Source organism: Lupinus angustifolius, chromosome LG07 (assembly GCF_001865875.1).
Source record: "Lupinus angustifolius cultivar Tanjil chromosome LG07, LupAngTanjil_v1.0, whole genome shotgun sequence".
Lineage (NCBI taxonomy): Eukaryota > Viridiplantae > Streptophyta > Magnoliopsida > Fabales > Fabaceae > Lupinus > Lupinus angustifolius.
The window spans coordinates 5,464,276-5,478,635 of NC_032015.1; the positions used below are offsets into that span (position 1 = coordinate 5,464,276).

Sequence of the window (14,360 nt, forward strand, 5' to 3'; positions counted from 1 at the left end):
ACGTAAAATTTCATTAAATCCTCAAGTATTATTGTATTAGGTCAAATGTCAAATGTTTAATTCTTGATAGCGATAATTGTTGCAAGAGATAATCACACTCATCAAAAGGAATTTTTTCTGACCTATGGGATAAAGGATAAAGGATACTCTTTGTTATATAAAAAAAATTACCTAATCCACACTTCTATAATCATATTATATTTAAGGTGTTCATTTATCTAGTATAACATTTTTATCGTTTTTACATTGATTTTATTTATTTATTTTACTACTCAATCTTTAGTCCATATAACATTGTTGGTTTTTACAGCTATATAGTAAAATTTAAATGAACAAACAAGTTGCATAAGTTGACTAATATTTATCATTAACCGTATTTTTAATCTAGACTTTTTAAAACTTTACCCAAGTAAAATACGAGGGAGAGTAGCTGGTTTGGGAAAATATTCATGTCCTCGCCTTTGTCTACAACGCATTGCCCCCACCCTTCGCGAAGTTGCGTTTATGGACACTTTCAGAGTTGAATAAATAATGCAAATTTTATGAAGTACAGTACGACTTATGAACTTGTTGAGGTCACATCAAGTATCTATATGAGCTGGACTAGAAGGATAATTTATTCTTGTTGGGTTGAAGAATGCAATAAGCTATGATGGATTTTGGTGTCTTTGGATTTTACTGTACCCTAAAGACTTACACCGTTTTACCGTAGCTGACTTCAGAATCAATTGTTCAACGAGAGTCACACGAATTTCAACCATAATTATATCGCTTTCTCTTTTATTCCAAATTCATCGTATCTCATACCACCAAGGCACCAACCATGTTCAACTTTAATATATGTGTTTAAGGTTTATTAACATAGATCAACAAAGGTATTAATTTTTTTTAAAATTGTTAATCATTTTTCTTCCTATATATTTTTTTTCTTGCTTCCCATTTTATCACATAGGCTTTTTCTCTTTCCACGTCGAGTGAGCCTAAGGATATAATAGTTTAAAAAAATACACTTATACATATCGTGATAACTACACAAAAAGTAATGACAACAGCATATCAAGTATATGTGATCTAAACATTCTGTTATCATTACTATTCCTTTTTGTGAAAATAAGAAAATATTGTTTAATGTATTTCATATATATTCATGTTGTTAGTGTAAATATTTACACATAATCATTATATTATTATCATTTATTTAGATAAAAATTATATTGATTATGTAACTCTGTTGAGGTGGAAAAGTGATTCACAATTACCCTCCCAAAGTTTGTTGTGACAACATGAATATAAATGTAACTCAAAATCAAGTAAGGAAAATGTCCTAAAACCTTATATTTTGTTGGCTTGTTATATCTTATTCAACTATCATGTTTCGTATCCTATGGGGCTTAGTTATAAATAATATTGCAATTTTCTTCTAATACCCTCACACATATAGCGACCATCACATTAATGATATCATTATATAGAAGGAAGATACCATGTGCCCAATAACCATATATCATACACTAAATTTTAACACCTAATAAAAAATTAAATAACACTTTAATTATGTTTTTCACTAATTAATTTTTTTTAGCATGTGCCAAAATTTCATTAGATAGAATAAGATTGATGACAAGAATTTGAGAACGATTGATGTGCATTCCATTATATAATATGCATCAAATACCGTGTATGATAAGAATTTATTTTACTTATATCCAATTCTGTTTTAATCATATTCATGCCCTGAATTATTAAAATAAACTTAAATAACATGTGGGGCCTTTTTTTAAAAAAAATGTTTAAATCAATTGCATATATGCTCATAAACTTTGGATTAAACATGTATTTTGGTTTCTCATAATTTTCATCGTTAGTAATTCAAAAATTGAAAAATTTAAAATGATACAAAAAAATATTAAATATAAGTCAAATTAACATTTTTAATATACTAATGACATATGATATTTTGACTTAAATTTACCATTATTGAGTATTAATTTTTATTTTTTCGGTAATCAAATTGAAACATTAGAAAATTTTTAAACACTAAAATGTGTACACTTTTAATTAGCCCAGCCTACTTTTTCTTTTATAAATTTCTCATGATTTGTTTCTTACAAAAGGCCTTTGCGTAACCCGACCGATCCATGAGAGGATTAGGGTCCGCATTTCATGAAACACCGTACCATAAATTCCCAACCAGGCTTTTCTTTTCTCACCCATTCTCTTCACTTTTCCCGTCCATAAACCTCAAAGCCCTTCTGATAACAGAATCGTTCGTCATCCAACATGAGAGCTAAGGTACTTCTTCCGTCATTATGCGATTTTACGTTTTTATGTTCGATATATATTGTTATCAAATTATCGATTTTGCTTTGTTCTCAAATTTCTAATTACTTTTTATTTCCTATTTGTGTGAACTGTGAAATGTTGGGATATGATGCTGTAGATTCAAACATAGGCGGAAGCTATGCTGAATTTCTTTTGCATTAAATACATGTGTGAACGAAAATAATTTTTTGTGAGATTTTTTTTAATTTGTTGTAATCTTTGGTCTGATGAACATGAAATTTGATGTTTAGCCTAATGAGACTGCTATTTCATAGTGATGTTTAAGGTTTGTAGTTGTTGATGGATGAGTAATGGAATTAAGGTTTGTTTATTGTTGTTGTCTCTAACATAGTGATGTTGTATATCAGTGGAAGAAGAAGCGCATGAGGAGGTTGAAGAGAAAGCGCAGAAAGATGAGACAAAGGTCTAAGTAGGTGAACTCGCACAACCAAGATGAGTTTACTCTTGTGTTTTTTCATCAGGTTCACGACAATTAGGCAGTTATGGTCTTATTGTTTGAGGTCTGGTGTTGAGGGTAGGCTTCTCTAGTTATGGTTTATGAATATTGAACTAAGACTATTGGATTTGTATTTTTGTGCTTTTGAAACATGTATTTGTTCTGTTATAGATACATCAAATTTTCATCTTGAATGCTTTGTGTAAGAGTCTAGCATACGCAAGCAATTTTTGTGTCGCGATCCTATTTATGCTATGTGTGTCTAACTGCTATTGCTATCACAAATGTTATAGCTGAGTCTGAACATCAAACTATAATAGATTTTGTATAGTTTTAACCGATTAAATTATTTATTTGGATGATGTTATATATATTATATAATTGAAAAATATAGTTTTGACTCTAAATTAAAGATGGATGAAGGTCGAGACACGACAGAGTTTCACGGTTAGTTTTAATGTATATTTTCCTTTTTTGACTTTTTTCTAACATGAGCAAAATGATATGTACAACCTGATTTAAAGCTTTTAAAGTGGTTCGACCGTCTTGGGTGATTTTTTGTACCGGTTTGCTGGATCGGACAGGCCCATCGGTTTAATCGTGAAATGAGCTTCTAACTGGTCCGAACCACTCATCTATCCGGTTTTGTATCAAAATTAAATTGATCTACTAGTTTAAGTCTAAAATCAGTTACTAGGTTGATCAGATCAGTTGGACTGGTTGAGTTAATAATTTTTTTATTATAAAAAAACAACAAAAAAACAAAGTTTTTTTTAGATGAAAAATTAAGTACTTTTAATTTGTAGTTTTGTTAGCCATTTGGTAATTTATGATATAGTAAAACTTTCGTTGTTTAATTTAATTTTATATGTATTGTATGTTTTTGTTGCAATTAAAATATAGTACATGTATTGTTTGATGATATTTTAATTTGAATTTATTTATGACATTTTATAGTAGTGAAATCTTCTTTGTTGATTGTTTAATGAGAAAAAATATGTGCATTGTAATTTTTTATATATGTTAGTCCATTATACACCATTTATCTTAATCACTATTGACTCTTAAAAAAGTAATACAAATGAATAGTCGATAATGTACTAATTATGTATAAATCTTTATACTGATAATGTATATATATTATATTTTTGTTTAATTAAGTATGATATTGTTTTTAAATTTAAAGTATAGAGTTATTAAATAATATTATGTAATATTATGATTTTTTAGAACTTTTAATGTAAATTGAGTCAATCTGTGTAACAATTGATGCACAACAATTGATCCACTGATTGAAATAGTAATTTATTAGCATAATGCTCTAACTGAATTATTGATCGTTGGAGTTTAATAATAGTGCTAATTGGTCATGTTCAAACAACATTGGTTATCACTAGTTTGGGTGTATCTTAGATTTTGAAGACCCAACATTACTATTTCGTTTAAGATGGACTAGTTTGAGTAATAATATAATGAAATGTACTAGCATGATTAAAGTTTGACTTATTGTGTTTCAACAATTTGAGAATTGCTTTAAGTAGGATTTTTATTATCATGTGTTGATTAGAAATTTTACTTAGAGGGGTATGTTGACTAATATTTTGAGTCGTTACTAAAATAATGTATTTTCGGGTAAATCATGACTTTCTATGCACTATTCTTATTTATTTTTAAAGTGTTACATGGAAATCGGGATAGGAGCCACAACATTTTTGTGAGGAAACAATGTGGTTGCAATGTAATATTTTGAAATCGTGGTTCACATTCATGATTTTGTGTTTTATTTTTCCTTCTTTAAGAAATTGTTTCTGCTATTAATGATTTTTTTTAGTAAGTAAAATAAACGTTGCCCATAGTTAACAATTTTGTTCAATGGATTATTTGTTAGTGCTTTACATTGTTAAGGAAAAGGTAAGGTTCAAATCTATGCCTTGGCTTTTTGTTTTGTTTTTTTATTAGTTTGCTAGGTATTATTATACTTATAAGGTCTATATTATGCAATATGTTCTGTGTACATTATTTTAATCACACAGTAACATGCTTACATGAAGGGCACAATGTTAGAGTGGTAGATGAGGGATATGTAAATCATGAAGAAGGTAGATGAGCCATTAAGCTTTACAAGTAGCTAATGCCATGATTCTGTCTTTTGATTCAGCCGATGATCTTGACACCACTTGTTGCTTCTTGCTTTTCCAAGAAATTAGAACATTACCAAGGTAGAAACGATATCCTGAGACAGATCTTCTGGTATCTAGGCATCCTCCCCAATCGGAATCAGTGTAGCCTTTTATTTCAAATTCGGATTCTGCATAAGAAAAGAAAACTCCTAAACTGATGGATCATTTGAGATATCTTAAGATTCTCTTGGCTCCATCTAGGTGTATATCTGTAGGACAAGAAACAAATTGACTAAGATGTCCAACAACAAAGCTTATATCAGGTCTGGTATGAATTAAGTACAACAACTTTCCCATTAATCTTCTATAGAGACTAGGATCATGTAAAGTAGTTCCAAATTTAGAGTGAATTAGCCTCCCCGCATACTCCATGAGAGTAGAGCAGGGTTTGCAGGCTAGCATACATGTCTCTTCAAGGAGATCAATGGTGTATTTTCTTTGATAAAGAAGTATACATTTGCTGGATCTAGCTATTTCCATTCCTAAGAAAATTTTTAACTCACGTCTTTAATACTAAATTCAGAATTTAAAAGTTTCTTCATAAGATCTATTTCTGTCATATTGTTTCCAGTTAGAATAAGATCATCAACATAAACTAGTGTAGCAGTAAAACTGGAAGAGCATGATTTAATAAAAAGAGAATGATCAACCATATATTTAATGTAACCTGATTGAAGAAGAACCTCAGTTAGCTTGGCATGCCACTGCATGCTTGCCTGTTTGAGGCCATATAGAGACTTCTCTAGTTTGCAAACAAGGTTAGGATGGGCAATAGTGAGGCCAAATGGTACTTTCATGTAGATAGTTTCTTTCAGATCTCCATGTATAAAGGCTGTATTCACATCCAATTGGTGCAAGTGCCAGTTTTTGACATAAGAAATGGATAGAATGGCCCTTATTGTGGTCATTTTAACCACAGAGCTAAATGTTTTCATGTAATCTATCCCCTCTGTTTGATTAAAGCCCTTGGCAACAAGTCTTGTCTTATACCTTTCAATTGAACCATTGGATTTGTATTTGATCCTAAAGATCCATTTACATCCTATAGCTTTCTTGGAGACATGTAGATTAGTTAGAACCCATGTGCCATTTTCATTCACGGGAGTGGTAATGTCATTGTGGTTTTCAACAGAATTATTGATAACTTCAGTAGGAATGTATTGAGATTCATCAAGGTCATTATAAGGTGTGGTAATGGAGGGAATAATATTGTGAGGCTGATTGCTCTCACCATGAGAGATATCTAGATTTTCCTCATCAAAAGTTGGACTGTTCAAGATAGGATTATTGGAGCTTGTAGGCTCAAATTCTGCAGACTTGAAAGGGAAAATATGTTCATAGAAAACAGTGTTTCTAGATAAGAAAATTTCATGGTTATTGATGTCCATTAATACATACCCTTTTGTCCGATCTCAAACCTAAGAACGCACACTTTCTAGATCTATGATCAAGTTTCCTTCTATGAGAGGTTAAGGTGCTAGCATAACATAAACAACCAAAACATTTAAGATTGGATATATCAGGTAAATTTCCATTTAAGACATCATAGGGGCTTTTGTCAATCATAAAAACACTAGGCTGTAGGTTAATAAGGTGAACAACATCGACTATAGCGAAATTCCAGAAGCAGTGAGGTAGGTTAGATTGGAAGACAAAGGATCTAGCAACACTGAGGATGTGTTGGTGTTTCCTTTCAACCACCCCATTTTGTTGGGGTGATTCAACACAACTACTTTGGTGTTGGATCCCTTGTTCATTGTAGAATTGACTGACATAAATAAAATTCTCTCCCATTGTCACTCCTTATGCACTTGATTCTTGATCCGAATTGAGTATAAACTAAAGAGACAAAGTTCTTAATCAGTTGTGAAGCCTCTGATTTATACTTCATGAAATAGAGCCATGTCAACCTGGACTTATAATCTACCATGGTAAAAAAGTATCTATGCCGAAGGGTGCTAGGTGTGGATAAAGGTCCTTATATGTCCATGTGGACTAAATCAAAATTCTTAGCAGATCTAGTGGTGCTATCACTATAGGGCAACCTCTTTTGTTTAGCTAGATGGAAAACATCACAAGGATCAATGATTTTATTGTAATTAATAGAAGGGAAAATTTTATGCATGATGGCCATTTTATTATGGGAAGGGTGACCCAATCTGTTATGCCACAAAACATTATTACAACTACTGAAAGAGTTTACGTTATTCTTAAGTAGATTTCTATGAACAGTGTGTGTAGGTAAGGTCTTCACATAGTCCTTCATTGCATAGAGATCACCTTTCATTTCAGCAACACCAATCATCTTCAAAGATTGGGGATCTGAATATGACAGAAATTTTTAAAGAAAGTTAATTGACAAGGCAATGCATTTATAAGTTTTGAATTAGAGATCAAGTTGTAATGAAAAGAGGGAATGTACAAAACATTAGTCAAATATAATAAATCAGAGAACATGACACTTCCTGACATTGTTGTGGATATTTGACTACCATTAGGTAGGGTGACAAAAATGGGAGCAATCTGCTTGTAAGTTTGAAAATCAGTGAGTGTATGACACATATGGTCAGTAGCACCCGTGTCAAGCAACCAATCAGTGGATTTAGTAAAACAATTTAACAAATATGTCTCACCTTTTCCATTAGAATCAATAGGATGAGTTATAATATGATTGGTGTTGTGAATGATTCTTGAATTAGGTTGTTGCTGCAGTATGGACAGGATGATCTAGTGCTGTTGAGGAGTGATATTTACTCATGCTACTACTTCACTAACTGCATTATTGGTTCCTTGTTCATTTCCTTCACCTTGACTAGTTGCATCATAGGGTTGATCGTGAATACTTGACACGTTGTTAACACTGAAATTTTTGAACTGGCCATGACATGTTTCTTGAAGCATTGATCAATTGTGTGAGCTGTCTTATGGCAAAAGGTGCAACTCTTGAAGTCTTTTCGATTCAATGACCTTATTTGTCTTCTCCCAACTTGGTATTGTGAGCCTCTAGTTCTACCTTTTCCCCTGTTGTTCCTAAAGTTTCTCCCAAACTCATTGCTTGTGTTCATGTTACTAGATGTACTGTCCACATTACTTATCAGGACCCTTGACTCATTGTAGTAAGTATCCATATGCATTTCTTGCTGAGTTAAGTATTCATATGGGTCACTTAGCCCGTTAAGAAAACATATCACATAGTCTTGCTTTCTATAGGATCTGATAGTTGGCATAAGGGTGCATATGCATCTGTTTATGTATGAACAAGATGGGATTGACCTGAAATTGTCAAGTTCTTGCCAGAGTCCCTTTATATGGGTGTAGTATGCGTCTATGGTCTGATTACCTTGCTTGAATTTGTATATTTCCCGAAATAACTCTAATATCCTAAAAATGTCTCATTGGTAGTATCTCTCACGTAAATCCTCTAAGATTTCCAATGTTGTATCCATCCATAGGATAATTTGAACAATGAAACTTTCTACGGAATGGGTCAGCCAAGAAACCACCAAAGTATTGCATCTATCCCATGCAAGGAAGGTGAGATCATCATATGGTGGTTTTGGAAGAGAACCGTCGATGAATTGGAGCTTGTTTTTGTACTTTATGGAAATTGACATAGCTCGGGACCAGGCCTGATAGTTCTTCCCATTAAGAGGGGCAGAAACCAGGGTGGTTTTAGGGTTCTTGTTTGTGGGGATAAAGAAGGGGGAAGTAGGATCTTGAATATGATTGATGGCTTGAATTTCGCGATTATCCATAATGAAGAAAATGGGGAGACTTACTTAATGAAGAGGGGCAAGAAGATGATCAAGAGCACACCTTAAGGCGCAACAGAAGAAGCTTGTTTTGTAGACGAAGGTATTCAGAGCTAGCTCTGATACTATGTTAAAGAACATGGTATCCCAACCAACTTAACTAACTGCACTATAACTACTTTCTAAAGAGGAAACTTGGGCTTGAAATAAACAAACTAAGGCCCATTGCAAATACTAAATAGAAGGTGGTGCTAGATTAGAAGGCGAGCTTTCTTCCTTTCTGCCTTTTTCGGTTCTACATTGTTCAATGGCTTTAGTAGACTTCTTGTTCTTCTCATGGCTTATCTTCTCATCCAACAAATCAAAACAATAACACATCAAGCTATATGATATATCAATTTCTTATTTTGATGCTAGGAGTTAAAGTGCTTACATTTTTAAAAATATTGAATAAGAGCAAAATCCAAATATCTTCCGGTGTCTTTTTATAAGATTATTTCCACTTCACATGCATTAAGAATTTTGGTTAACATAGTTATTTGATATTGGCCAACAATTATATCTATTTTTCCACAATTATCTTTAAATATTGAAACTTGATTATCTTCTTTTCCACTCAACTAATGATTTATCTTTCCATTCAACTCATGATACTTTTGCAAAAAAAATAAGAAGCAATTGATGTATTTAAAATTCCATAAACGTCACTTTAAATAGGATTAAAACCAAAACTAATTTTAAATTATCATATAAAAGTGAGGGAGCTTATCAAACTTCCACTTCCAAAATACTCTGAATATGCGTATGTATGTATTTAGTCACTCGGACCATATTGCATAGTATATAGTTCTTATTGGTTTGAATGTGGGCTTCTTCTCTAGCGTGTAAGGTACTAACCAATAGATCACTGAATAAATTTGTTATTTGTACACGATATGAACATTCAGTTCTATCTAACACATTTTTAGATTATTTACAAAAAAATAAGAAGTAATATTTATAACTTCAAAATAAATAAAAATATATTCTAGTCATTTGTGATTTTATAGAATAAATAGTCAAATAATCATTTTTATCTATTTAAAGATGCTATGACAATTTTTTGGATTTTATAGGTTAGTTAATGATTTTGTCCAAAAAGGGTACTCCCATATTTTGAATCTAAATAAAACATTTTTACTTACTAGATATTTTCTTGTAAATAGTCTATGAAGAAAATAACGTTTTTAAATATCGGAGAACCAATTTTATCTTCATTGAATGTTTGATTTTTAACCAATAGTTGGAAAACGTTTGAGTTAGTGATAATTTTATTTGAATAATTAATTTAGAAAATAAGTAATAAAACATTTGTTTTTGAATGATTATATTTTAAATAAATAATAATAATTAATATGACAGTTACAAAACTCTACTATTAATAGTATAGTAAAATATTGAAACATGGGTTAGTATAAGAAGAGAAGAAAAAATTAATAGAGAAAAAGTAGGGGTAACAATTAAAACTGAACCTGTATATACTCGCCCTAACTTAACCCAAATTTAACGGGAAAATATGATGTGATTGAGTTCAAGTTTAGATTTTACTCGAGTTCAACATTTGTGTTCTGGTTTAATATAGTTGATATCATACTTCAAATCTGATTAATATATATAAAATTACAATATTACACATGAATATATATATATATATAGTTCACATTGGGTTAGAGGATGATATCATTATTTTCAATCTCGCTTAATTCAGGTTTTTCAATTTTAAGTTCAGGTTAGATAAGCACAAACCCGACTCTGACCTCTCACATTGCCATGATAAAAAGAAAATGAAACATGAACCAAAGAAAAAGGAAGAGGAATGCTGCTACAAAAACTATGTAAATTTTGTGTAGATCTTATGGATACTGTTTTGTTGATAATAGTAAAAATAGCAAATAATGAGGATCCATAAAAATCTATTATGGGTGAGGATGAGTATGACGATATCTACCTCATGAGTACCCACATATATATTAAATATTTTTTAATTATATTATATATATATATATATATATTATACTTTTGTATTAATTAATGATTATATGTTATCCATTTTGATATCATTTTATAATAAATTTTAGTGATTGAAATAAAATAAAAAATCTAATATATATATATATATATAAATAAATTTTATTATTCATTTAATAAATATTTTATATTGTTTAATTGTTACAAATATAAATATATATTTAAATTTAAAAACATGTTGGATACTTGCGCATATTTGCTTCTCGCACAAGTAGTCGCACATTGCAAAGGTTATGAATATTGTAATGTTTCCCATATCGATCAATCTTCTCCTAACATGTTGCAGGTGTTGGTATATTTCTTTTCTTCTTTTATTTTTCGATTTTTAGCTATTATTTTACTTCTATTATCTCTTTTAATAAAATTAATTATTTTCCTTTTTTTATTTTTTGCATTGATTAACTATTATGATTAATAAGTTAAATAATAAATTCTTTAATAAAAAAATATTTTAATAAATTATTTTGAGAGCCTAGTAGTGAAATTGCCATCATTAATATTGTTATTATTTATCGAAGTTAGTTCATGACCAATGTGATTTCTTCTTCTATTTATTCTGATTATTTAAAAAAGTTAAATAAAAAGTATTTTAATAAATTATTTTAATAGTGAAGTTATGACTTATGTCATATATTAATTTCTTACTCAAGCAGAAAAATGATTGTGATCATTAGTACTGCTATATTATTTATTGATATAAAAAGTAAGTTCTCTACCAATGTAGTATTTTTTCTATTAATTTTCTTTCAATAAAATAAAATTTCTTTAATAAGTAAAAATGTTTTAAATAATTATTTTTGAATTTTAGTGGTGAAGTTGCAACTTGTGTCATATTTTATTTTTTGTTTTAAGGTAAGAAATTGTTGTGGCCATTACTATGCCTATCATATTCATCGAAATACGGAGTCAGTTCACGACCAATGTGATATTTTATGCTAGTAGTTTTGTTTAGGATAAACTCTTTAATAAAAAGTAAACAAAAATGTTGTAATCAATAAATTATTTTAGGAAATCCAATAGTGAGATTATAACTCATGTCTTATTTTTTTCTTCTTCAACCCGGAACGATTGTGTCATTAATACTACCTATGCTATTTATGGATGTGGGATGTTGGTTCATGACCAAGTAGTCTCTTATGCTATTATTTCTCCTTTGACTAATTAAATAGCTTCTCCAATAAAATCAAATCAATGATTAATTCATTTCATCTCAAAACTACATAGTTTTGATTTGATTCTTCTATTGCATACAGGGGGCGTATGAGCAAAATAAATTATTGACCACCGTTATTAAACTCATATCGACCAATGACTAGATCAGGTATTGGAAGAATGGTTTGCTGATTTGACCTTTGGATCAATGGTTGAACAAGTTGACTCAGATTACGTTAAATTTTTTTAAAATAATAATAATACTAGCTAATGTTATTTATTAATTATATACTTTAAAATAAAAAATTATCTCATACCTAATCAAACAACCAACAAAAAAATTTAGCTACAAATTTTTTCCGCAAATAAGCTGACATATCATTAGAGAACATGTTTTTATGTTTTAATTACAACTAAAGTGCACAAATAAGTTTAAAACTTATTTAAATAATTCAGGTTTCGGTAGAAAATATGCTAACATGCTAACAAATGACAAAGGCAATTATGAATAAGTCAAAGGAAATTGATTTTTTTTTTCATCATAAAACATCAGTGCCTTTTTAACAAATATTTGTTGATTGACTCAATTAGTGTGACTGTTTGAGTGATCGATTTTAGGCTTAAACCGATTTAGTTAAATCATTTCTTTTTTATTTTGATGTAAAGCTGATTAGATAAGAGACTGGCATGAGTGAGATATCGAGTTCACATTAAATTGGTTAGATTTATGATTCATAAATTTTATAACATAGTAGCAAAATATGTGTGCTAAGGCCTAACTCTTGCATCATATTCTTATTGTGAATGTGAAGTTGTAACTTTTAGAATGACATGTAATTCTTTAATTTGATGAATAAAATACTAAAACTATTTGAACTTGTAATTTAATGAAACTTATAGCTTTTAAAAAGTAAGTTTGTAGCTTTTTAAAAGGATTCTAGTATGGATGGTAATGAAACGCCCCGAAAAATACTTCTAAAAAAACATTGCAGAAAAATGGGTAAATTTTTTTTGAATAAAGAGATTGTATAAAATTGTTTCCTTTTTAAAACCTTCCTTTTCCGGGACATCACTTTAAGTAACTCAAATGCGGAAAATCAACTTATCGTTATCGAATGATAACTTAACCTGATTCACAATTTCCTGAATAACACAATGCATATAAACAGTTAAGTCATCTTTAGTTCATACAAACTAAATCAACAAATGCGGAAACTACATCGCCACTAACATATACAAAATCCAAAAACAAAGGGTGAAAATGTTAATCATCGCCAACAGACACTAAACAAAGACATGAACAAACTGAAGCCGTCCTTGTTTTCAAAAGCCCCAAAATGATAAGCAACTCCCAGTGACTCGCTCCAAGACTAGGGTACTGACTCTCCTTAATTCCTCATGCCCCCTCCTGGAACATCACGGACGGGTAGCACCAAATCTGAGCAAAGCTGTCTATCTGACGAACACATGTCCGAAAAGCAAGCAATAGAAAAGAAGAGAAATAAAGAGAGTAAGACATCTAATGAACGTAAATTCAAATCAGAATCAAATGCAAATGTATTAATCAAACACATGATCGGCCCATCCTTAAGCCATCTCCCGACAAGGAATGCTTCTCGTGGGACCCGATAGTAAGTCAACCGTACATGCTCAAGGTAACATCTCAATCACAACAACCCATCACCGAATACTCCTGGACGGTCACATGACCAAGCCTCTTACGGACGGTCGATCGTTGTTCAGTGATATCATGTATCTTTACTAGGGTACCCCCTAGTTCACGACCTCAAGTCGGATACTTGCCCAAGAAGGCATAAACACAAACAATGCTTTCATACCTTTGTGGAGTCATGCTTCACATCTAAGCCATGATCTCATTCCACAACCTTTATATCACAACACACCCTACCCGGGTTCATCACATGGTTCACAACATCATAACTCAAAGGGTAACGTCCCTACCACTACGACCATCGCTGAATCACCCTGGACGGTCCCAGACCAAGCCACTTACAGTCAGACGATCTCGCTCCGTGGTATCACGTATCCTTTTCTGGGCATCGCCCTAAATCATACATCCTTCTCGGATTACTTCAGAAAGTCATTAAAATTCTGGAAATTATTTTTTTCTTTTCGCCCAATCGAGTTTTTGCTCGCCCCGGTGACGCCTCGTTCGCCCAGGCGAAAATCCTGGATATTTTTTTTCCGCCCAAATCGGGTTTTTGCTCGCCCGGGCGGACTTTCAATCGCCCAGGCTCGCCCCGGCGAAGCCCTGGTCGCCCGGGCTCGCCCCCGCGACGCCTGGTTCGCCCAGACTACTAGGATTTGGACAGAATGCTAATTTTTGCCATTTTCAACAACCAAGACACATTCAAACATGGTTTTTCAACCACCTGCACTCAGAAAATTTTCCAACAACATTCATATACA

General features: G+C 31.4%; 1 long non-coding RNA gene across 1 annotated transcript; it reads left to right on the top strand.

Annotated features, from left to right (window-relative positions):
* Positions 2,147 to 2,973, top strand: LOC109352998. The gene is made up of 2 exons (XR_002108410.1): positions 2,147 to 2,292; positions 2,691 to 2,973. It is a non-coding gene; the product is annotated as an uncharacterized LOC109352998 (long non-coding RNA).